Source organism: Delphinapterus leucas, chromosome 2, assembly GCF_059928025.1.
Source record: "Delphinapterus leucas isolate spDelLeu-1000000601 "Yukka" chromosome 2, BTC_Dleu_Yukka2, whole genome shotgun sequence".
Lineage (NCBI taxonomy): Eukaryota > Metazoa > Chordata > Mammalia > Artiodactyla > Monodontidae > Delphinapterus > Delphinapterus leucas.
In genome coordinates this window covers 18,436,581-18,462,585 of record NC_143130.1, presented here as the reverse complement: position 1 = coordinate 18,462,585, position 26,005 = coordinate 18,436,581, and the positions used below count along the sequence as shown (strand labels likewise).

At 44.1% G+C, this 26,005-nt stretch overlaps 1 protein-coding gene across 3 annotated transcripts in view; it reads right to left on the bottom strand.

Annotated features, from left to right (window-relative positions):
- CCNY (cyclin Y) overlaps window positions 1–26,005 on the bottom strand; it is a 130,932-nt gene that overhangs the window by 82,832 nt on the left and 22,095 nt on the right. The window contains exon 1 of one of the 3 annotated variants that reach the window (XM_089904081.1): window positions 18,450–18,547. The exons of the other annotated variants lie outside the window; for them this stretch is intronic. The gene's annotated coding sequence lies outside the window, so the exon portion shown is untranslated. Of the gene's footprint in view, window positions 1–18,449; window positions 18,548–26,005 lie in introns of those variants that run through there. 3 annotated transcript variants of the gene reach the window in all.

Sequence of the window (26,005 nt, the reverse complement as noted above, 5' to 3'; positions counted from 1 at the left end):
GGGTTCGAGCCCTGGTCTGGGAAGATCCCACATGCCGTGGAGCTACTAAGCCCCTGCGCCACAACTACTGAGCCTGTGCTCTAGAGCCCATGAGCCACAACTACTGAGCCCGTGTGCCACAACTACTGAAGCCCACGTGCCTAGAGCCCATGATCCGCAACAAGAGAAGCCACCGCAGTGAGAAGCCCACCTACCGGAACGAAGAGCAGCCCCTGCTCGCCGCAACCAGAGAAAGCCCACGAGCGGCAACGAAAACCCAACACAGCCAAAAAATAAATTAATTAAAAAAAAACAAAAAAAGAGAGCCCCTGGCTTAAGAGATCTTATAGTTATTTTCTTCTAATTTTCTGCAGTAGATGTATATTACTTTTATAAATACAGAAAAAGTCATTTTGAAAACATTTTAAGGAAACATATAATGAATGGTACAGGAATTCAGAGAAGGCTGAGTTTCCTATGAACAGGCCTAGGAGGGAAAGAGGAGGGTGTGGGAGGGGAGGGGAGGGGAATAGGAGGAAGAGGAAGAGGAAGGGAGAAGGAAGGGTTGGGGGGAGAAGCAGACTGGGAAGGGACTCTCAAAAGCAACAGCTGAGGCTACCATTTATTGGGAGCTGTCAGATCCCAGGCTCCCGACAAGCATAATCTCATCTCATCCTTGCAGCCACGCAGCGGGGTAGGTCTTATAATTTCCATTTTAAAGATAACAAAACTGAAAACTAGGGTGACTTGCCCGAAGCACACATCTAGTAAGTGATGGAGTCTGTGCTCTTTTTACTCTGCTAGGAATTTTTCAAGTGGGTTCTGTGTTACCAGAGGGATCCGTGGACACTTTGCCTCCGTCACCGCCCTGAGCAGGGCAGGCTCTGGGTCCCATTCAGTATCACCTGAGCAGTTCCATCTTAACCCATTTCCTGTATCTTCAGTATCTGTGTAAGACAGCATTTTTTTTAGATACAGGAGTTCCCAACACTTCAAAAAATAAACAACAGTTTGAAAACCACTGCCCTATGCCACCGCGCCAACTACAAAGGCCCTGAGGGGCTGAGATATATTTGGCAAGTATATAGATATATTTATGCTGGGCTGGGGACACGGAGGGAGGAAAAGAGCTGCGCTGGGCATGTGCTGGGAAACAGAAATGAGACAGAAACATGAGAGCTAGGAAGTTCCAAAGGATGTGGAGTGAGGCGGAGGTGAAGGAGCCTTTCTACTGGTGACAACCATCCACCTCCTGCTCACATAAAAACCAAACGTGCAGGCCACCCTCAAAGCAACCAGCATTTAATAAAAACTTCAGAAAGCCCGTTGTTCTGTTAGGGCCAGCTCTGATTTAAAAAATTCAAATACCAAGACAAATGCAACACATGTGCAACTCTATTTTAAAACCACCTGAACGTGTGCCAATCCTGCAAAAGAATGTGGGTTTTCTCAGCATTCCCACTCCCTATGCTGTCTCACCAGGTATGCTGGGCAAGTTTTTGGGGGTGCTTCTCCATCCTAGGTTTGCCTCCTACTAATTAAACACTGAAAGGCAGCGCAAAGGGCATTTAGACAAGGTCAAACTTAACTGACAAGAATTCATCTTCAGCCATAATATAAAGAAAGATCAAATTATGCTATTGTGCTGATTTATATGGTATATTTATACAAACATAATCTGACAGTTCTCACAGTTTTAAAGTATTATCCTTAAGAGCAAGCCAATAATGAATGTTTGGTATGAGATTTTCTATTTTCCATGATTTATTACGAAGCGATACTCTGTTTAGCAGAGAGCAGTTTTCAAATAGACAAGTGGTAATTCATTCTGTTCATTTGGTTTCATACTCATGACCAGTATTGGATGATGGGAATCTTCCTGAGAGATGGCTACAATAATGCATTCTACTGCACACGCAGGTTGTCTGAGCCTTGCATTCAATGGCTTTACAGAAGTCAAGAGATAAAAAGGGGTTTTGAGCTCTCACTGCTTTGCTGTAAAAGTCACAATTCTCTAGCTCTTAAATTCGTTCTTAAAATCGGGGTGTTGAAACAGTTCTGTTTAGCTTGGCAAACTCTTACTGAGCACCCTATATGTGTGCCAGATGCAGTGGAAATGCTGGGAATTCAAAGGTGATACAGACAATGTGGTGGCCCTGGAGGAGTCTGTGAAATCCAGAGGAGTGAAATATATGTAAACGGACAACTTCTGTATAACTTAAGTACAGATCAGGGTACTATGGAAATACAGAAAGAGCCTGTGATAGGCAGAATAATGGCCCCAGAGATGTCCACATCCTAATCCCAGGAACCTATAAATATGTTACCTGACATAGCAAATGGGAATTTAAATTGCAGATGGAATCAAGGTTGCTAATCCACTGACTTTAGAATAGGGAAATTATCCTGGATTATCTGGGTGAGCCCAATGTAATCCACTTAGAAGTGGAAAACAGAGGCAGAGGAAATGTGATGAGAGAAGCAGAGTCAAGAGATGCTAGGCTGCTGACTTTAAAGACAGGGAAGGGGGCCATGAGCCAAGGAACTCAGCTGGAAAAGGCAGGGAAATAGGATTCTCCTCTAAAGCTGCAGGAAGTACCACCAATCCCTCGATGTTAGCCTAGTGATATACCCATGTCACTTCTGAACTAGAGAACTACCAGATAATAAATACATTTGCATCGTTTTAAACCACTAAGAGTGTAGTGATTTGTTAAGGCAGCAACAGAAAATTAATCGACAGCCCTTCAGTGGGAAGATACAACTATTTATATGTGAAAACACGCATTCTTACTAATGCTTCATCAGCCACACTCAGCAAAGAGGGTGAGGTTGTTAAACCTTAATGCTCGATCCAGAAGCCCAAATGGCCGAGCCGCACACATTCATCGTGTTACAGTAAGTCTCCAGGGCCTGTTCTCGAAAGATCCTTCACACACTCACCAGCCAAGAGAGCTGTCACTTGGGAGACAAAGTCGCCAAATACAAGGCCACAACTATTCTGCCAGCACCACCACTTTGAACGTGTAAGTGCCACGTGTATGGTGCTCACGTAGGCCTTCTGAAATGTCTGCTAGCAGAGTCTATTCTGCTGCAGCCTCAGACAACAGAGACTATAAATATAGCTTACTACGGAGCACAGCATTTAAATGTGATACCACAAAAAAGCTGCAGAATCACGGGCCAGAGAAAGTCAGCTCCTCTGGAATTGCTCTCCAAAGGAGTAGAAAATAGCCCCAAAGTTACCTGCCAGGCCACATTCTGAAACAGTAAATGAAAATGAAGGTGGGAAAGCACAGAGGGACTGTTGCCCCGGATCCCAGCCTGGTATTTGTCTGCTCACTCAAGACGACTCCAGTGAGCACAGCCTCAGCGGGACCGAGGCCAGAGGGGAAGGGCCGCACCTAATTCGGCTATTTTCAGGAAAGCCGGGCTCCGGTATGAAATTCTACAGCTGTGTTCAGAATCCATCAACGATCTGTGGCTTAAAATATTATCTTGTGGATGCTGGCAGCAAGTTTAATTCTACGTGCTATATGTTAACTACTAAATTTATTACACTGTCCGAAATTGTCTTGTTTTTTGAACTTAGAAAACTGCCCACAGTAAGTTTTTAAATCACAAGCAAACTGTGTGCATATAATCACTTTTAAGAACATGTGTACCCTCTCCCCCTCTCATTTCTTTTTTACTTAATTTTTTTTTTTTTTTTTGCAGTACGCGGGCCTCTCACTGTTGTGGCCTCTCCTGTTGCAGAGCACAGGCTCCGGACGCACAGGCTCAGCAGCCATGGCTCACGGGCCCAGCCGCTCGGCGGCATGTGGGATCTTCCCAGACCGGGGCACGAACCCGTGTCCCCTGCATCGGCAGGCGGACTCTCAACCACTGCGCCACCAGGGAAGCCCTTTACTTAATTTTTATTGGAGTACAGGTGCTTTACAACGTCGTGTTAATTTCTGCTGTACAGCAAGATGACCCTCCTCCCTTTTCTTGAGCTCCTTCTTCTTCCTGATCTACTCACGGCTCCTCGGAGGTCTCACCCAATGTCCTATATGTGGTCAGCAGGCTGATTAAAGCTGTTCCCCGTCCCACCACAGGTGGGACACTGAGCACACAGTCTCGTTCCAGCTGAGGCTCTCCGGTTATTGCAGCGGTAGGGTCTCCTCTTCATCACTACCCTCCCCTGGTGCTCAGAACAGCCTTGCCAGTCATTCCAAACCCACATTTTCTCAGGGGAGTGCCTCCGACCCCTTGTACACTGAAGGGGGAGGGCATACATCATCAGCACACACACAGCTCTCCCGAGAGACCTACGAGACAAGAAGAGTCACTGTCCTCTACAAGGGATCCTTTTCCACCCCAGCCCTGCCTTCTCACCAACACCGAGGAGGGAAGGAGAGGGCAGCCCCACAGACTCTGACGTCATACAAAGACAAAGAAAAAAGAACTCGCAGGATGTGACAAACGACTCCTCAACCAGCCAACAAACACCAAGTTAAGTGTCCCCGGGTCACCAGCTGTCTTTTTACAGGATCTCGATACAAATTTTCATCTAAATCTAATAGAATTTCGCATCCAAAGGTCCAAAAAGCACATCCAATTCCTATTCCTCTATTTCTCATTTTAATCAGATTGTTGGGAACAAATATATAAACAGACAAAGGATCAAGACACTTATGAGAAACATTAGTATAGATATGAAGTGATGTTTAGAACTCACATATTTAGGTTAAATTATGCCTTCATGTTCACTTAAATGGACAGTACAGTGCTAACCTTCTTCTTTCCAGTGGCTCAGCAAAGGGCCACTGTCACTCTCAACTAAAGCACCTAACATCTCATTGTTGGATGGAGAGACCACAATTTTCTCATCTATGGAGCATACCCCAATAGCTACATTGAATGTGATGGTTCTGATGACGCGTACTGCAAAGTTTTTTTTAACTTTTATCTACTATTAGGAATATCACAGTGAAACGAAATTTCACTTATTTTAAAAGAAAGATCAGGTGCTGGTGAGGATGCAGAACAACTAGAATTCTCAACCTTTGCTGCTGGTAGTATATATTCCACTCTGGAAAACTGCTGACAAAGTATTTAACCCATGAACTAAAATTTGCAGGTACCAAGCAACAGTATTACACTGCAAGTTCTTTTAAACACAAAAACTCCAGTGGCCACACACGAAGACAATCACTGTGCTATCACTGTTTACTCAACCTCCTGTTAACACAGTAGTAGCACCAGGGACTGGAGACGGCAAGCTCCAGAGTCAAGTCATCGTGAACTTTCCTTCACAACCAATGAGCCTGGGCAGCTTCGTCCACAGGTATGGAGCCCAGTCCAATTCGGAGCCTCCCTGTGAACTGAAAGAGAAGGCTTATCCAAGTTAAACAAAAGCCTCAATCAACAGTCTTTGCAGCAAATATATGGAAGCTAGACCACAAAAGATTTGAGGAGGAAGAGTATCTTATCACTGACATTGTTTAGAACAGCAGGCAAGAAAAAAAAAAAAAGGGAGGCTAACTTTTGGTCAGCTTTATCATAGTTTTTAAATTCTCTACAATGGACCCCTTTATTGCCTGCAGACGGGGAAGAGGAGGCCAATCATTCCCATCTCCCTGTCCTTGGTTAATCACTCCTTGCCAGTTAGAGTTGAAAAGGATAAGTAATAAAAGTGTGTCAATTTGAAGTTTACATATATTTGAAATTTCTTTATGACCCAATACTCCCACTTCTAGGTATCTATGCTGTAAAAACATGAAAACATGTGCCCAAAGAGACATGTGCAAAATGTTCATGGAGTCAATATTTGTATTAATGAGTAGTTAGAAAAAAAATAGAATAGCTAAATAAAATGGGGTATAAGGATATACTATTTTATAGCAATTACAAGCAATAAACTAGAGCTGTAGATTTTATCTACAATACTCCAATTTTTAATTCACATATTTGTATAATTCAGATTGAGTATTTTCAAATCACAATAATCAAAGCTATAAGTAAGCAGATTATTAGCCACCATCAGTTCTCAGCAGGCCTACAGCTATTAAACACCTGGTTCTCTACTACTATCTTCTTGCCACAATCACTGTGAAATACAGATGAGCTCAATCCCTTTGTTGGGAGCAAAGGTCCAGGGATCTGACTCTGTGCATTAATGTGAGTTCCTAGAGATGAATGCCCTTGGCTGAAATGGTGGCCCCAAAGGAACTCATCAGCCATCTAAGCACCGGCAAAACTTCCTGAGACAAGCATGGTGCGGACCTATGGGAGAAATCAGATTACCTTCCAAGGCATCACCAGAGAACGGACAGTCATGAGCCCATGCAAGTGGATCCTAACGGAAGCTCCTCCCATAACCCCAAGCTGGGAGTGCCCCAGGCCAACCCGACGCACAGGAGTGGCCTGGAGCCATCTCAGGGGTGTGCATGCAGACCCAAAGGGACTCAATCTGCATTCAAGTTATACTCCAGTGAGTCGTGATCTGCATCAACCCCACTTCCTCCGCTGCAGGGTCCCCCCAGCTGCTTATCTTCTGGGACATTACAAAACGAAGTAGCCAGCCTGCTAGAACACTAGCTGGAAGCCTCCTTAAACTAGGATTTGTGGAGCATGAGTTGATATAATTCGTTGTTTCTTAAAGTGTTGTTTGTGGAACATCACGCTGCCGTGTGCCTAATAAAAGAGGATTCTATAGTCACGTAAGTTTGGGAAATGTTGCCTAATGTATATAACCTTACTCCCACTCCCCACAATGTGTAATGCAAATTATCATATTAAAGGCTCAGCAGAGCTCTAGAGGAAAGAAGTCTGCTTTACTCTCAACCAGGGTTTCCCAAACTCACTGACAAAGGAACGCTTTTCTTACCTAAAAGGACTGTTTTTCAAACTTGCCTCATCTTAAGAATCACCTAGGACTACTGTTAACACAGAGGATTCCCACTACCCAAGCACAACCCCTCCACCCCCAACCTCTGAAAGTCTTCAAGGGAAAGATCTTATCATTTAACAAGCAGCCCAGGTGGCTTATCATCAGACCAGTTCTGAAAATACTGACAAACCAGCATTGGGCCAGAAACACTATTTCCTGTTCAAATGCTTCTAAGTGATTTCCAGAGCAATTTCCTAATTTAAAGGCAGGATCCTGGGAATTCCTTGGCGGTCCAGGGGTTAGGACTCAGCGCTTTCACTGCCGTAGCCCGGGTTCAATCCCTAGTCGGTGAACTAAGATCCTGCAAGCCACACAGCATGGAAAGAAAGAAAGAGAGAGAGAGAGAGAGAGAGAGAAGGGAGGGAAGGGGGGAGAGAGGGAGGGAGGGAGGGAGGATCCTAAGCACCATCGTCCACTTAGAGCAGCCAGGACATGGAGTGGAGTATTCCTACTGCACTTGAGCGGTCACAGCAGCAGGTTTCCATCCTATGGGTCTCTCCACCAGGTTAACCATCATCGTTACACCACCAACAACTGACTTCTTCAATGTATCATCTCCCATAGTTTGCCACAAAATCCCTATGAGAAAAGCACTATTATCTTCCCATTTTGAGGAAATGAGGAAACAGGCTAAGGAATTTTAAGTGATTTGCCCTAAGTCAGAGTTTCTCAGCACCATGGACCTTCCGGCCTGGAGGATTTTTTGCCATGGGGGTGGAGAGGCTTCCAGTGCCCTGTAGGATATTCAGCAGCATCCCTGCCTCTACCCACTAGAGGCCAGAATCAGATCCCCTTCAGCCGTGACAACAAGTGTCTCCAGTCCTTGCCAAATGTCCCCTGGGGGCAAAATCAGGTAGGGACCACTGCTCTGCATCAGGTCAGAGCAGAGGACACAGAGTCTCCACCAGCCCACCGCCCGGGAGCAGCTGCGATGCCACCCTTTGCTACTGGCAAGCTGAGAGGCCCAGCAGGCCCCAATGGAGCCCTCACTGCTCTGTCTCACAGGCTGTGGGCCCTGAAGCAAGGCCTGGGAGAAGCTCACGGAGTGACACAGTGAGATAAAGGTGCAGCCAGTGCCAGCGGTGATTCCTGGCACAGACTCATCCCTCAATAAAGTAGTGCCTAGTGTGCATCTTTCTTCCTGTCCTGCCAAAGGCTCCAGTTGCACATATAAAAGATTCTCATTCTGTTCACTTAAAAAAGAACCATAGAAAAAGAATTCTGCCTGCAAGGGCATACCTAGTGTATTCAAAACCCAGGAAGGACCATTTTTTAAAACTCATATGAAAAAATTATTTTCAGTAATACTTCTGTAAAAATCCATTATTTTTATGATTTGTTCTTTAGTATCAGAACCATCAAGTTTAAAATAATACATTTCAACTTTACTGATATTATCCAAATTTAGTTAAACAGTTCATGTATGAACTAAAATTTGCACTTACCAAAGAAAAATACTACATCTCCAGGTCTCCGCTGTTTCACCTTTTAAGCAGAAACAAAAGCTCCAAATGGTCACAGAGAATGACAGAATTACAAACCTCAGTAATACTATGATTGTTCATTTCAAATCTACTGTTTAAATGCAGAAATATACAGGGGTTAAATACACAAAGAATGTCTGAAGCAAGCTGGAACAATTCCAAACTCTTAAAAATCTTCTCTCAAAATGAATTCACGTAGCTGAATCCCATGCCATGTGTTGGAGGCTACCTGTATAATTAGGAGTCTCTGATTTAACTTCCATGTAGTCTACGATATCTATTAAAGGATAAGTAATCAGGACTTCCCTGGTGGCGCAGTGTTTAAGAATCCTCCTGCCAATGCAAGGGACACGGGTTCGAGCCCTGGTCTGGGAAGATCCCACATGCCACGGAGCAACTAAGCCCGTGCACCACAACAACTGGGCCTGCGAGCCACAACTACTGAAGTCCGAGCGCCTAGAGCCCGTGCTCCGCAGCAAGAGAAGCCACTGCAGTGAGAAGTCCGCCCAACGCAACAAAGAGTAGCCCCCACTCGCCGCAACTAGAGAAAGCACACACACAGCAATGAAGACCCAACACAGCCAAAAATAAATTAATTAAATAAATAAATTAAAAAGAAAGGATAAGTAATCAAAAAGTACTTATTTGAGGCTTACATATATATTGTTAAAACTCAAATTACCACAGCAATTATTCAGAACACACACCAACAAAAGATTTTTGTTGGAGGAATATGTTATCACCAACATTCAGAATTACAGGCACAATTCTAGACTTTCAGACTTTGCAGACAAACTTTTGGATGGTTTTATTTTACTATTAAATTTCCTACAGACACTGCACCCCTTTATCACCCACACCAGAGCAGACTACTCCTACCACCCAGTCCTTGGTACACCACTGTCTGCTTCACAGGGTTAAAATGGTACTCAGAAGTTCCAAGCCCATAAAGTAGTTGGGTGCCAAAGAATAATGGAAAGAGAAAAGTCACAAGAAAACCATCATAAAAGAAAATGAAGTGGAGAAATCTCCTGGTCCCACTTCTAGTCTGACTCCAGCGGACTGTGTGAGACAAGCTAAGAAGTGTTTCCAGGCAGTGCAGTGCAGTGGAGGGACTCAGCACACAGGCTTTGAAGGTTGGCTGCTGCTGTGTGACCCTGGACAAGTCACTTAATCTCTCTGGGCCTGTCAGTTTTCTCATCTTCAAGAAGGAGATAAATAATATCTGCCCCATGGAGCTGTTGTAAGGTAATAAAAGGAAAGCAGAATTAAGTGCTCTGTATATAACAGTCAGCTGTACCTGGGAAATATCCTGAAATTACTGAATCTGGATGATGAACATATAGGGATTCATTATACTATTCCCTTTTGATGCCCTACACATACTCGCCTCAATGACTGGATGTCGGACTGACTCCAGGCATTCATTACAAAATACAAACATGGGAGAAGTGCTTCCAGATCCAAGCCCGATGACCCGAGACTGGTGCCCTGAATCCTTCTGCTCTGCATGGATCACAGCCCAGCAAAAGACACAACAATGATATGAGGACTGTTGCCGAAGGAGGGAAATCCCCCCAAAAGGCTGAATGAACTGAATGCAATACATACCACAAACGACTCTAAGGCCGGAATTCCGGGGTCAAGCTGGGAAGAAAGCCAGGGACCCCCTTCAGCACATGCAGGACTTTCAAGCCACCCAAGCCCGGGCAGGCAGGCAGGCAAGGGAGCCCTCAACCAAGCTCACCCTCAAAACACAATGAAAGCCAAGCCAGTGTCCTTCCCCTGCTCTCCTAAGACACCTCTCGGCCTGCCCGACAGCCTGCCCCACACGCTCCCCACAAAGCTTCCCATGTCTTAACAAGGCTTGCCGGATGCTCTTCGCGCGCACGTGGCCTCCTCGGCCCCTGACCTATGAACCAAGCTTGGGCGGGGCCGCCCCACCTCCGCACATCTCCTGGTGCTCCTTCCTCCAAGTCTTTTCCAAGGTCACCACTTAGCACACCAGCTCCGGCAGTGTCTCACTCACAGAGCAAGCCGAGCGTGGCTACAAACTAACACCGTCCATAGGAAGCAGGAGGCCTGAGGGCCGGGGCCCACTCCTGGCTAACCTAGGACTTCAGACTGGCAGGTGTGAGTCTCACTTTCCACACCTATAAAACTGGGTAGTAATCCTGCCTCCCTACCGAACTAGAAAGATCATGGTGAGGATCAGAATGGGCGGGACATGGGACAGCACTGCTGCAAGTTGTGACGCCCACACACGCTGTAGTTCCCTGAGGTGGAAGCCCCTCCCTATCACCCCGCCCTGCTCTCTGCCCTCTTTCTGGCTCCTTTCCCTCTCTGCCCTAAAGGCTTAGATCGCTACAAACAAACCAAAAAACCCCCCAGCTCTCCTCAGTATATGTATACCACACCCTAGCATAAAAAGGAGTAACAAAGGACTTCTAGGGAGTCACCATAAAAATAGGTTAACACCAGGCAAAATCTCTTATGCTGTGAAACACTGAATATCACACATCTTATCACAACCCCCAAGACCAACAGCTGGGGTTCCCTTTCAACTTCTGAGCCCTCTGGAAGAAGGGAGTATTTTGATCACACCACAGAGAATCTGCTTACAAAGGAAAGCGGCTTCTCCCACTGAAAACAACCCTGGTAATAAGGAAGAGCTCAGAACCCAAGCAGACGTCTATTCTGAAAAATCTAAATATAGCAACAGTCACCTCCAGGTTAATTATCCAAATATCAGGGTTAGGATAAAGCGTACCAAAAAACTCTTCCAACTCTTTAAGGTAATGGCTCCAATACTCATGAACTTTTTGTCATCACATTAAAAACAAAAAACAAAACAAGTAAATACACTGCTTAAAGTGCTGAGAAACCAGGTCTTAATGGAGAAATGGATCCAGGTGGAACTCATGCCTCCTGCGGCTACTCAGCCTCCCATGTCCCAGCTGCCCCCTCCCTGCACTAGCACCTGAGCTCCCTGTGCACATCCAAATGGACACGTGGGCCAATTCCTGGAAAGAGGTGACGGTTGGAAACCACACATGCTCCGGCTGCCCGAAACGTCTTCATGAGCTCAAACGTCACCACAGAAACCCCTGAGACTAGGTAAACAGCCAAATGCCAAATTCTGCAGTTATCTCATGCCCTTGGGGAAAATGTCATTCACCATCAAAGTTACCAAGAAAGCACTAAAGATGAACCACACATCCCATAAAGCAGCCTCCTTCCTTTTAGCATCCAGCACAACAGGTAGCTATTTAACGTGACCTCCCCCAATACTAACCCACAGGAGTTCATGCATTAATCCCGTATGTATCAATGTCCTTACTCTCTCTGGGACACTGTGCCCAAGGCTGAAGATGAAGAAATAAGAGCCTGGATCAAAGAAGACAGAGCTATAAATAAAGCATTGTAACACAAGACAATAATACCAGTTGATGTATGTACTTAACACCTACTATGTGCTAGTCCAGCAGGCCTCAAAATGTGGTCCCTGAAGCCCCCAAGAAGCTTTCAGGGGGTCTGAAACCATCTGTATTGTAATACAAAGAATTTTTTGCCTTTTCATTGTATTGACTTTTGCAGTAATGGTGCAAATGCAATATTGGTTAAAACTGCTGACGCCCTGGCACAAATCAAGGTAGCGACACCAAACTGTACCAGTAATTCTTGTATTTTTCCCCTCACGCACTCACAGAAAGGGGGGAAAGAAAAAATGAAGGCCAGTTTCACTTAAGAATGCCCTTGATGAAACAGTAAAGATAATTAATTTTACTAGATCTCTACCCTTGAGTAAATATCTTTTTAATATTCTATGTGATGAAATGGCACGTATTTCAATGGTCACCTTGAGAAAAAGCTCTTAAGCATGTGGCAATTGAGTTGTAAGCTAAACTAGTCATTTTTTCATAGAATATCATTTTTACCTGAAAAAAAAAATGACAAACTATAGTTATTCAGACTTGCCTATCTGTTATGTTAATATTTGAAGAGAGCCTGTTAACTTCAAATCTGCATTGATAATGGTATAAAATTTGAGCTTTCACTTAGAAGTCAGAACTCTAGAAACTCATGTCTGCCACCGTAACCTTGATGATTTCTAATCGTCAAGACTTTTCTGATGAGATCACAGGTGAGTCAAGTGTAATTTTATTTTTATTTTTTTTAATTTATTTATTTTTGGCTGCGTTGGGTCTTCGTTGCTGCATGCAGGCTTTCTCTAATTGCGGCGAGCGGGGCCTACTCTTCATTGCGGTGCACAGGCTTCTCACTGCAGTGGCTTCTCTTGTTGCAGAGCACGGGCTCTAGGTGCGTGGGCTTCAGTAGTTGTGGCTCAGGGGCTCTAGAGCGCAGGCTCAGTAGTTGTGGCGCACAGGCTTAGCTGCTCCGTGGCATGTGGGATCTTCCCAGACCAGGGCTCAAACCCATGTCCCCTGCATTAGCAGGCAGATTCTTAACCACTGTGCCACCAGGTAAGTCCTGAGTCAAGTGTAATTTTAGATAGACAGATTGATAGAGGTGAGTGAAGTGTAATTTTAGGTAGACAGATAGATGGATGGATGAAATATGACAATATTTAAAAGATCTGCATAACTTGGTAAACCAATATTTTCCAGATGATCAAAGCATGATGTTACAAAGCTTTGGATGGGTAAAAGACCCATTCAAAGTACAAGCTAGATCAATACATTTTAATGTAACAGAATAAATGGTTTCAGATTCCACATTGCAACTAACCTTCAGTAAACTACCACCTGTCAAGTTTTGGTATAGTATCAAAGAATATCCACATTACATTAAAAAAAATGGCTATAGGAAAAATACAGTCTCACCATTAACATCATACTCAACGGTGAAAGGTTGAAAGCTTTTCCTCTACAATCAGGAACAAGACAAGGGTGCCTACTCTCAACATTCCTATTCAACACAGTCCTGGAAGTCCTAGGCAGAGCAATCAGGCAAGAAAAAGAAAAGGCATCAAACTTGAAAAGGAAGAAGTAAAACTGGCTCTATTTGCAGATTACATGATTTTTATATATAGAAAGTCCTAAAGAGTCCACCAAAAAACCATTAGATATAATCAACAAATTCAGTAAAGTTGCAGGATACAAAGTTGACACACAAAAATCAGCAGCATTTTCTATACTAGCAATGAATTATCTGAAAAAGAAATAAAGAAAACCCATTTTCAATAGCATCAAGAAGAATAAAATTCCTAGAAATAAATTTAACCAAGTAGGTGAAAATCTTCTACACTGAAAACTACAGGACATTGATGAAAGAAATCTAGAAGACACAAATAAATAAAAGGGTGTTCCATGTTCATGGACTGGAAGAATTAATATTGTTAAAATGTCCATACTACCAAAAGCCATCTATAGATTCAATTCAATCCCTATTCAAGATTCCAAAGGCATTTTTTACAGAAATAGAAAAAATGCCTAAAATGTATGTGAAACCACAAAATATCCCAAATAACCAAAGCAATCCTGAGAAAGAAGAACAAAGTGGGAGGCATCTCACTTCCTGATTTCAAGCTATATTATAAAGCTATAGTAATCAAAACAGTATGTACTGACATAAAACCACACGCATACAGTAATGGAACAGAATCAAGAGCCCAAAAATAAACCCCTGCATATACAGTCAACTAATATTTCTCAAGGGATTTAAGCATAAACAATGGAGAAAGGACAGTTTCTTCAATAAATGATGTTGAAAAGCTGGATATTCATAAGTAGAAGAATGAAACGAGACCCCTATCTTACATCACTCACAAACATAAACTCTAAATGGATTAAAGACTTAATGTAAGACCTGAAACCATAAAACTCCTAGAAGAAAACATAGAAATAAAGCTCCCTGACATGGGTCTTGGCAATGATTTTTTGGATATAACACCTAAAGCACAAGCAACAAAATAAAAAATAAACAAGTGGAACTACATCAAACTAAAAGATTCTGCACAGCAAAACAATCAAACATGAAAGACAACCTACAGAATAGGAGAAAATACTTGCAAATAATACATCTGATAAGGGGTTAATATCCAAAACATATAAAAGAATTCAGTAACAACAACAAGAAAATACCCCAATTAAAAATTGGCAAAGGACCTAAATAGACATTTTTCCAATGAAGACATACAGATGGCCAATAGGTATACAGCCACTACAGAAAACAGTATGGAGGTTCCTCAAAATATTAAAAATAGAACTACCATATGATCCAGAAATTCTACTTCTGGATATACATCCAGAGAAAAAGAGAACACACTGTTGAAGAGATACCTGCAACCCAATGTTCATAGCAGCACTATTTACAATAACCAAGACATGGAAACAAACCAAGTGTCCACTGACAGATGAATGGATAAAGAAGCTGTGACATATATAAAATGAAATACTACCAGAAAAAGGAAGGAAGTCCTGCCTTTTGCTACAGCATGGAAAGACCACAAGGGCAATTATGCTACTTTTACTGTACCTCTGAAACTCTAAAGGGTGACTTTTGAATCCGTCTCTCCAAGTCTGTGCTATGACAGATGCACGGAGAGGAGCTTAATAAGCACAGGAAGTGCAGCACTCTGTCTGCCTGCTGGTGCCTGTCATAGGCAGTCTTTTATGGGAAACCAAGAAGCACAAAAGAGACAACAGAAGAAAGAGAGATACTATGGATGAAAGTGAAGGAGAGATGAAAGAGTAGAAAAGTGGGCAGGAACCGCAGGAAATGAAAGGAGAAGGGCCCCACACTTGGGATTGCACACAATGTCATCGCTGGGGACTGGCTTCTTTCACTTAGCCCAGTACTCTGGAGATGCACCCAGGGTGTTACATGTGCAGGTAGTTTGTTCCTTTTGATTGCTGTGTAGCATTCCATAATGTACTCATTGACCTGTTTAAAGACGTCTGGGTGGTTTCCAGTTTGGGGCTCTTCCAAATAAAGCTTCTATGAACACTCAGAAGGAAGGAAGGGAGGGACGGAGGGAGGAAGGGAGGGAAGGAGGGAGGGAGGGGCACTGACCTATCCACAGTCTTTCCCTGGAGCTTTTCCACTTCCTTTCTTAAAATCTGAACCCTCATTCTTAACCCTTATTCTTTTCTGTCGAATGACAAGCATCAGAGTACCTGCTCAGCACCACTTTGTAACAAGTGCTGACAATTCGCTTTTGTCTCCTTTGCATCCTGGTTTTAACAATCCAAATCTCTTCCATGGACAATGACTTCATTTTCTCCCTTTTTTGTCAGCATTCTCTTTGGCATATTTACCTATTTTCCAGAGACACATATATGAGACCTCTAGTTAGACTTCTAGTATGCTATGAACATAAACCGTTTCAGAATGCATATCTGAACAAAGAAACACTTCACAAAGATCAAAGTTGCATCACCATTCAATGAGGGGCTTCCCACTGGCTCAATTATGAAACACCACCCCATCTGCACCTGCAAAACATTTCAACACAATCTCTAGGTTACAAGTGTCATTTATCACTAGCCTCTATGTCATGAGACATATTTTCAGCACTAAAACTGAATGTGCACTCATTCGTCACAAAGACGGATGAGAGCTAAAACCCAGTCTGACTGGCTATGGAGATGAACAGAATAGAATACTCTTTTAAAATATTTATATTGGTTTCTCGAGTTCTCATAGAAAAAGCTTCTTTTCCTGTTTCCCTGTTAGGAAACATCTGTATTCCTACAGAGAAAATGGAAGGATCAGCTATCCAGCAACAATGTCAAATACATTAAAAATTAACAAGAAAAAATTAACCCCACGGTAATATTCCTTCTCTGGTTTCATAAGCTATATAATATGTATACTTCACACAGCTGCCCTACTAAATGTCTAAGCCTCAGCATTTGTTCTGAAAAGGAAAGGGCCGAAAATAAATCATTTCAAGATGCCCAGGGTTCTATGGGCAAAGACAAAGCAGAGCAACTTTAATGGGGGAAACTTTAATTTTATAAGCTGCATCTCTTGCCATAAATGTTATAAATATCTAATTATGTGCTACTCCCAACTAGTTGCCAATCCAAAAAAAAAAACCTGTAAAAATGATGTCATCACTATTTGTACACTACTTTGCTAGAATAAATATGTGCTTCCTTCTATGCAATCACCAGGAAAACCACCAGGAAACCACTATTCGCATAGGGCACTTCACGAAACAAGTTAACACAGTCATAAAGAGCATCCACTACCTCTTTACTACACGACGTGCACAGCTGTGGGATTGGAAGTTCAGAGCAGAATCCCGCATCCTTGCCCGCACTGCACTGAGGAGGAGGGGGCACACTCACCCGCTCTCCTCTACCTCGTCATCCCTCCCGAGGTTCAGCCAAATGCTGTCGGGAAGCAAGGAATCTGTTATTAACAACTGTAGTGTGGACTACAGAGCACTTACTGTGTGCCAGGCCTGGGCCCCCCCATCCCTAAAAGGTAGGTTTCATGATCCCCACTTTGTAGGTTAATAAGGTGACAGGATGTAACCACCCCACGCCACACCCAGGGAGACGCAGAGCCAGGATTCAAACTCAAGTCAGCCCAACTCAGGCTTATCCTCTGATATTTACATACATTTTCTTATTACATTTTATTACATTTAAAATTATTCCTGGATTTAAAAATCCTTTCAGTTATAACCTAGCAGAGGAAATAAAAGCATGACTAAAAATAACCATAATTTTAAGAAATGTGTTTCCATTCTCTATGGGATGAGATCTACAGTTAACCAACACCTAATGAGCACAGAGGAGGAAGGCGGAGCAGGAAAGGGTCATTCCGGCCAAGGCCTGAGCCAGCATGAGCAAAGGCACGTCATCGGCAAACAGCCGGGCCTGTTGAGAGAATGACACACGGGACTGGGGGTCCTCAAAGGCAGACGAGCGATGGCCTGGGCACCACGGAAGGCACCGGGCTCACGCCTGAGACGGTGAGTCACCTAAGCTTTGTGAAGAGAAGAGGATAACACAAGACAGACCTTTCCAAGACTAATCTCTGCAGAATCAGTGCAAGCTATCCCACGCACGCCGCTACCAGTGAGACTCCTACCGACAGAACCCAGCACTGCCGCCTGCCTCCGCCCTCTCCTCCTTCCTGACTGTCAGAGGCAACGGAGTCCCTGGGGGAACCCCATCCCTTCCCTCCTCCTCCTCCTCCTCCTCCTCCTCCTCCTCCTCCTCCTCCACGATCGCTCTTTAAATTATCCTGAATCTTCTTCCCCTCTATACCAGCTCCATCCTCTGGGCCTTCAAAACACCTAAGAATCTGTCATTTGCGGGGGAGTGGGGGGAATAAATAAATAAAACCTGCCTTTTCATTTTCAAATCTCACAAATGAGTGGTCTGGCTCCCCACTGCTGGGCAATCTAACTTCTGTTCCCACTGAAATCTTTACAGAACACACCAAACTGCCATCCTTCGCTCATCAAATGCAATGGAGCCCCCTCGGTCTTCACCCACTTGCCTGAACACTCAGTATTGCTGATCATCCTCTTCGTCTTGAAGTTGCTTCTTCCTTGGACCTCTGTGGCTGCCTCTTCTGGTTCTTGTCCTAACTCTGACCACCCTTTTCCACTCGACTTCCAAACCAGGTGGGTGCTGTATCCCCACGTCCCGTCCCAGGCCCTGCAGTCTACGCCATGGGAACACTTACAACATCTCTGCCCTGTCCTTACCCTCCTCAGCTCGAGCCCCACATTTAAAACTGTGCGGAGGATGAAAAAACAGGTCCCAACTGGGACAGACTTAGTTTGAAAACGCAAGGTGAGATGTTTAGAAAAGGAGGCAGAAGTGAAATTGTGGAAAGCCTCCCAGGTCAGGGAGGGTCAGCGAAGGTCACTGAGGAGGGAGGGACTCTTCAAACTGGCATTTGCAGGTTAGCCTGGCAGGGTGGTGAAGGATGGGTCTTGAAAGCAGAGGGGCCCAAGGAGACCACTGAGTCCAGCCTTAAGAAATTAGAGCAGGAGCGACTGTGGTGACAGTGGCAACAGAAAGGAAGAGGAGGTCCCCTCTCACCAGTCCGCCATCACTAACCAGGTTCCGTGTTTCCTCCTGCGTCTCCTCGGCAACGCTGGGCAGTGCTGTTACCGACATCATCCACATACAGTCCCTGCCGTGAAGGGACACACAGGCTAGGTGGGGATGACAAGAAAAGATGTCCAGCCTTTAAAAAAAAAAAAAAACCTCACAGAACAAAAAGTGAAATAAGCTATCTGAGAGGCAATCAACAATGAACAGAGTTTAAGAGCTTCTATCCAAAGTAGTAACACTACCTGGCCAAGTCTCCAGATAACCAACCACACAGCAATAGAAACAGAAGATCCCTGATCATTATCATGCAATGTCTATAACTAGCTAAGTTAGAACAACGTTCAACTGAGGCTTCATAACCAGCCCACTTCTAGGCACACACCAAATACATATAAATGCCCAAAGAATATGGGTAGGGTGAAAGACAGAATTCACCTCCCCTCTATGAGCATATGGCCTCAACAGTGAAATCTCGGGGTTGTAGTGAGGTTTGTAGGAGCTAAGGCTTTAGGGCAAATCATCTGAGCAATTTACTGAAAACACATATTCCACAGTCCCATCCTTGCAAATTCTGATTTAGAAATCTGTTTTCAAATAGCCATCCAGGGAATTCTGATCCAGAACAGTGTACCAGTCACCCTTTTAAATGCTCTCAGAAGTGGTCTGCCAAGCCTAGAGTAACACAAGTCAGAATTCAAATGCACTTTATTAAGATATTTGGTCACCTCTAATCTAGTAAAAATATTGATTTCTCTGGGGTCCAATTTGTGAAACTCACACGAATGTGATAACGTGCAGAAGCAGAAAAATACTCCATCACACATTAGTAGGCTTCATCTCAGAAACACACCTCAATTGCAAATTTTTATATATGTTCAGCTCACCTAAGTCGGTTCAGAACACTAATAAAAATCCTGTGAAAATCTCAGGCAAGAAAAATTTAATAGAGGAAGGCCCAATGGAGCAGTTTTCTCAAATGGGTATATTAAGCTATAAAACAAAGAATGCTGTCCACCATCCAGTTCTACCTACAGTACACCATGAAAGGAATTCAGGGTGAAGATCAGGAATGAGGCACTCCACGTTCTGGGAAAACAGGCAGAACAGGCCCTCACACAGGTATTTTTAGGAGAAAATTTTATGAACACAGATGCTGGCATCTTCCCATACTTAGAAAAGCAGTAAAATCATTAACGCGACTAGCAGCAACTTCTACTGAGAGGCGTGCCTGACTACACACACCCTTCACCAAAATCACACACATGCGTGTCTCTGTGGAGCAGGCCCTCAGAGCTATCCAAGAAGCTGTCTGCCAGGCTGCAGTCCTTAATGGGACCACCCCCCCCAATCAAACTGAAACTCACAGCTCTAACGCTGTGCGTTTTTCTTTTTTAAGTCAACAAAGTCAATAATTTATTCTCTTATATTTTCATAACTCTTTCCCATAAAAAAGTTGATTGGAATTTCTTCTGTGTTTTCTGAAAGCAAGAATCCAGGGCTTCCCTGGTGGCACAGTGGTTGAGACTCCGCCTGCCGATGCAGGGGACACGGGTTCGTGCCCCGGTCTGGGAAGATCCCACATGCCGCGGAGCAGCTGGGCCCGTGAGCCATGGCCACTGGGCCTGCGCGTCCGGAGCCTGTGCGCCGCAACGGGAGAGGCCACAGCAGTGAGAGGCCCGCGTACCGCCCAAAAAAAAGAAAAAGAATCCAAGTTTTCAGGGATCACAGAAACAGTTCCGTTTAGGACTTGCCAGAGACCACAACCTCCCTGGACTCTCCTGAGCCTTTCATCCTTGGCTTTCCGAATGTGATGAATAACAAATCTACCCCTGAAACCAAACAATGTTCATGCCCTTAACAGTTTGGCTGAAGCCTCTGGCGGGATGCAATATGGTGCGAATGGGTCCAAGGTCCCAGGCGGGATCTCTGTCAAAGCTCATCTGTCCTGCTCTGTTCCTCTGTCCCACTGACACCCGCAGGGGCAAGTCAGTGCCCACACAGTCACCAGCACCTCAGACACTCTTAACTAACCTTGTCCATATCACAGTGCAAGGCCGTTTCTGCCTGATGATGAATTAGTCCAGAACGCTTTTTGTGCATTTGGCACTGGACTACTTCCACAAAGCAAGTTGGGCGTGTCCATGAAGTCAGACCAGCAGGAAGTTCCTCAAGATAACAGGCAGGATACTGCCACTCCTTCCTATACATCAGGAAAGTGGAAAACACTGAAGGGTTTCTCAATAGAGCGATGAGATCTCAGAATTCAGTGGTGGAAAGTACACCAGATTGGAGTCTGGAGAGCTGCTCGCCCAGCCCCACTGATCAGCCTTTCAGCAGCCTTGTGACCTGGGATATAACTCTGGAGCCTCAGTTAAGGAGACAGTAAGATGATCTCTGAGGCCCCTCTGAGGTTCTAAAATCTAGGATTTTATGACTCTTTCCTTCAAAATTCTGTCTTTAATCCCACTGGCAGTCAGTGCTCCAGGGCAGCCCTCCGGTCTCTGGGCGGGGATGCAGATGGCTCCACTGCAAACTGGGAATGGTTTCACCAGTACAGAGATGCCTCTGACAGCCTAGCAGAGTATACAATGACAACCACATCTGTGAAAATAACAAGTACATGTATTATCTATGAATACTCATTTGCAGATGAAAAGAAGCAAAAAAGTTTAAGACAATTTTATATAAGAAAAACTCAGAAGAAAAGCTTAGCAATGCATTGTAAAAAATTTTTTTCTTTTTGCAAATTAGGAGAAGACTACGATTTTTCCATTTTTGTGGCAGTGCAGTTTCTGCAAATGAAAAGTACTAGGACACAATCTGCAAATCAATCGTAAAGATGAGGATTAAAAACGTGAAGCCTCAGGGCTTCCCTGGTGGCGCAGTGGTTGAGGGTCCGCCTGCCGATGCAGGGGACACGGGTTCGTGCCCTGGTCCGGGAGGATCCCACATGCCGCGGAGCGGCTGGGCCCGTGAGCCATGGCCGCTGGGCCTGCGCGTCCGGAGCCTGTGCTCCGCAACGGGAGAGGCCACAATAGTGAGAGGCCCGCGTACCGCAAAAAAAAACCAAAAAAACCCCGTGAAGCCTAGAAAACTCACAAGACTTGCCCGAGGTCATGCAGCTAATAGAGGCTGAGTCAACATTATAGCAGGTCTCCTGATTTCTGGGTAGGTGTTTCCCACTACACAGCTGCCTTCCAAAAGGAGCAGTTCTCACCTCTGTTGTACTGCCCTCCAGGCAAGAAGACTTTGTTGCCTCGCCTGTAATCAATTCCAGCTCTAACCTTTCTTATTTTCAAGAGTTTCCTTGGCATGTGCACCTAAATCGCTCTTCTGATAATTTTACCCATTTCCTCATGTTGATAAAAAATGGCCTTCCATCTAGGTAGTAACCAAGCTCTTTAAACCAGCAACTATACTCCAAAGTTTTACAGAGGGGTGGAAGGGGGGAATCTGTGTGTGACTGTTCTTTGTATCCCATTACTCAGGAGACTGGGCAAAATGAGAGGTCCTCTGAGAGGAGGTTTTGTTAAATGAAATCTTTTACTTCTGGTCATTCAGACGTGCCTTTTTCTGGTTTAGGAAAATCACTTTCAGACTGCAAACCTGTGAAGGTGTCCAGGGAAAAAACCAGGTACAGGGGTGCCCTGACAACCCTGCCCACCTCCACCAACAAACAGCGTGACTCCCACAGAAGAGGCCGCCGGGGAGCCAGCCTCGTGGAGAGCTGCATTCCACAGGTGCCTGACTCGCTGGTTTCAAGGTTCCATGGTCACCACTCTGGACTCTGAATCCAGAGATGCCTAAATTGTCCCAGGTTTTAAGGTGTTTGTTTTATTCTATAAGATCCATGAGATTTGAGCCCATGTCATCTCACAAGAAATGACCTTTACCTAGTAATATTATTAATAAATTAGTATTTCTTGAGTGCTTATTTTGTACCAAAGTAAGTGATCTTGATCTTTTTTCCCATTTTTATCCCCCACACAAGTCTCTGAGGTAGATTTTTTTATTATCCCATTTCACAGAAGAGGAAACTGAAGCTGAGGGAAGTGATGAAACAGGCCCAGGCACTCGCAGCAGGTGCTCCACGAACATTAACACATTTGCCTCTTTCACCTTCTTATAGATCTAATAAAGCCTTCTTGTTCTGTGACTTTTCATTGTATATCTTATTTCCCACATAACTCCTCTACTCTCTGATAAGCAAGTGTTGATTTATTCCCATCCACGTACAGCCTGACACATTTTACATGTTCAATGCCTGTTCAGAGAAAAGGCTTTTCACCATCCATTCTAAAGTTTGGGGATTTCATCTCTGTGCTAATAGTGCTGCACTGCCTCAGGTTCAATTCTAGTAGAGCTCAGTTCCCACCAGAATTTTTAAATTATCACTTTCTCTAAAATGCAGGCAAATAAGCATATGTCATCAGGGTAATGCAAATTAAAATGAGATATTACTCCATACCTAATAGAGTGGCCCAAATCTAACACCACCACCACCAAACGCTGGTGAGACACGGAGCAACAAGGACTCTCATTCATTTCTGGTGGGAATTCAAAATGGTACAGCTACTTTGGAAGAAAGTCTGGCGACTTCTCACTAAACTAAAGGTACTCACACCATACAATCCAGTAATCACTCTCCTTGGTACTTACCTAAAGGAGGTGAAAACTTAAGCCCACACAAAAACCTGAACACAGATGTTTATAGCAGCTTTATCTAGAACTGCCCAAACTCAGAAGCAATCAAGATGTCCTTCAGTAGATGAATGGATAAACAAACGTGGCACATTCAGACAAGGGGATATTATTCAGTGCTAAAAAGGAATGAGTTATTAAGCCATGACAAGACATAGAGGAACCTTAAATGAATATTACTAAGTGACAGAAGGCAGTCTGAAAAGGTTACAGACAGTCTGATTACAACTACATGAAATTCTGGAAAAGGAGAAACTATGGAAACAGTAAAAAAAGATCAGTGGTTGCCAGGAGTTGGGAGAAAGAAGGGATGAACAGGTGGAGCACAGAGGATTTTTAGGGCAGTGAAAATACTCCATCCGATACAGCAATGGTGGATACATGTCATCATGTATTTGTCCAAACCCAAAGAATGTACAGCACCAAGAGTGAACCCTAATGTAAACATGGACTTTGGGTGATGATGACATGTCAGTGTAGGGTCATCAACTGTAGCAAGTTCCATCCTGGTAGGCGATGCTGGTGGTGAGGAGGCTCTGCAGGTGTGGGGTCACGACACATATGAGAAGTCTGCTTACCTCTCTATTTTGCTGTGAAAACTGCTCTTTAAAAAGTTGTCTTTAAAAATAAAAATAAATTAAGAATAAGGCAGGCTACTTTCTTTCAAGAAGCCTCTGAACTTGAGACCATTTTCAAAAGATTAGATAGCATCCTAAGAAAAGTGTGAAAGAAAAAGGCCCCCTTTTGTCCCAAATGTAAAATAACACCTATTTTCAGCGCCAGACTGGCAGCGCTGACCTGACCGCAGACGGCTCACTCAGTCCAGCAGGAGACACACGGGCCGTGAACATGGCACGCCTGTGCTCAGCCGGGGCCACCATCCTGGGGCAGCAGGCCTGCGGAGAGAGGGCTGAAGTCTCCAGGCTCGACGTCCAGGGACCGGCTTCTCTTACTGAGCGACCCGACAGCGCAGAACCGCATAACAGTGGCAAGAGCTCCCCACGGACCTGCCGAACGAGCCCCAACCCTGCCCCAGGAGGTGCCGTTGAGCATCACCCGCAAGGTCAACCCAGAAAGCCAAGTGTCTAACACCACACCACGTTCAAGGTCACTGTATCTTTGCCCTGAACAGCGCAGAAAGAAGAGACAAACAGAAGATTTAGGAATGTGCAGATGCCCCCTCAAAGCTGCCTTTGTGTCAACACACAACCCCTAAAATGTGTTTCACTCTGATGAACAACCTTCCACAAATGCCAGTTTAGAGAGTAAACTGGGTGCAAACTTGTTGGGCGGGGGAGGGGGCGTTGGCGAGGAGAAGCGGCGGCATCAGGGGCACTTTGGCAGTAAATACCAAACAAAACAAAACTCTAATATACACCTATGCTTTGACTGCGAAATTCTACTCCTTGGAATTTCCTGAGGACCAAAGCAAAGATGTACCCCCACAAAAGAATGTACATTAATTAGTCTTCTAAGAATTGCATGTAACATAAAAATTGTATGCAATATTTTAAAAGGATAAATAGGAGATAAGTAAGTGATGGAAGAGCCATAAAACAGAACACTACAACAGTGATTAAAAATGACGAGATAAAAGTATCCTTACTGACATAGAAAAGTTTATGTGAAAAAAATTATGTTTTAAAATGGTACCCAAGGGGAATGCCTGGCAGTTCAGTGGTTAGGACTCAGAGCTTTCACTGCCAGGCCAGGGTTCCATCCCTGATCGGGGAACTAAGATCTCGCACGCAAAAAAGGTACCCAAAAGGTGCCTCTCACTAAGGTAGCCCTAAAGCAAAAGCAGAGTCAACATGGTTTCTGTGTTGCTTTAATGGAGATTTTATATTGAACAATGGAGAACTGAATGTCTTCGTCCAGTCCCTTTACACTTAAATTGGCATTCAAAGTAGTATTAAGGAACGAGCAACGGCAGCTACCAGCCACAAGTGGCTATCCACAGTAAAACTCTTTACAATTAGATAAAATGTAAAACTCAGTCCCTCAGTCACACTAGCCACATTTCAGGCGCTCAGTAGCCACATGTGCCTGGTGACCACCATACTGGACAGCACAGATATGGAACCTTTCCATCACCAGAAAAAGCTTCAGAACAAAAGGAAAAGGGTAGGCAAAGAGGATAAATTGGGGCTTGACTAATAAAGAATGAAAGCACAGCCCAAGCTTCCGGGTTAGTGTCCACACTAAGCAACAGCACGGCCCACACAGCAACTGCTGAAAAACCATTGGTCCTTTCATCTATTAATAGGGATGTCACCAACAATTTATAACGGTATATATCTAAGTGACAGCCTTTGAAGCTGAAATCTACAAATTAAACTTAGTCCAAAGATAAGACCACTGCACAAAGAAACTTCACGCTGTTCCTTAGAAATCAATTCAGAACCAGTTCATTTCAAAAGGAAATCTCATTTCTTAAATTTAGATCCAAATCATTATTAAACTGCTTGATCACTCAACTTACACATGATGCCCCAAATCATATGCTGCTTTTTGCAAAAAAGCCCCATCCCACCAAGAAAACAAAGGTGTAACAAGCTAAAATGAAATTCTATAATCTTTTTGTAAAGCCAGTGTCTTCTTTAGATGCACTTACTGCATATGTGTATGCAAACTGATATCTGTGCATCTACGCATATAGATACATAACACAGAAGAGAAGGAACAAGTCTGCCCTCACTGAACACACGAGCACAGCATTTTCATCCTCCTGAGATAGTTCAACTCTCAATTTTTCAGATTAATGAACATAAACAAGGAATCAACCTCAGCAGACAAACGACTTCTATCTGGTTTTGGAATACACTAATAATTTTGCTGATAAGTTAGTCATTTTTTAA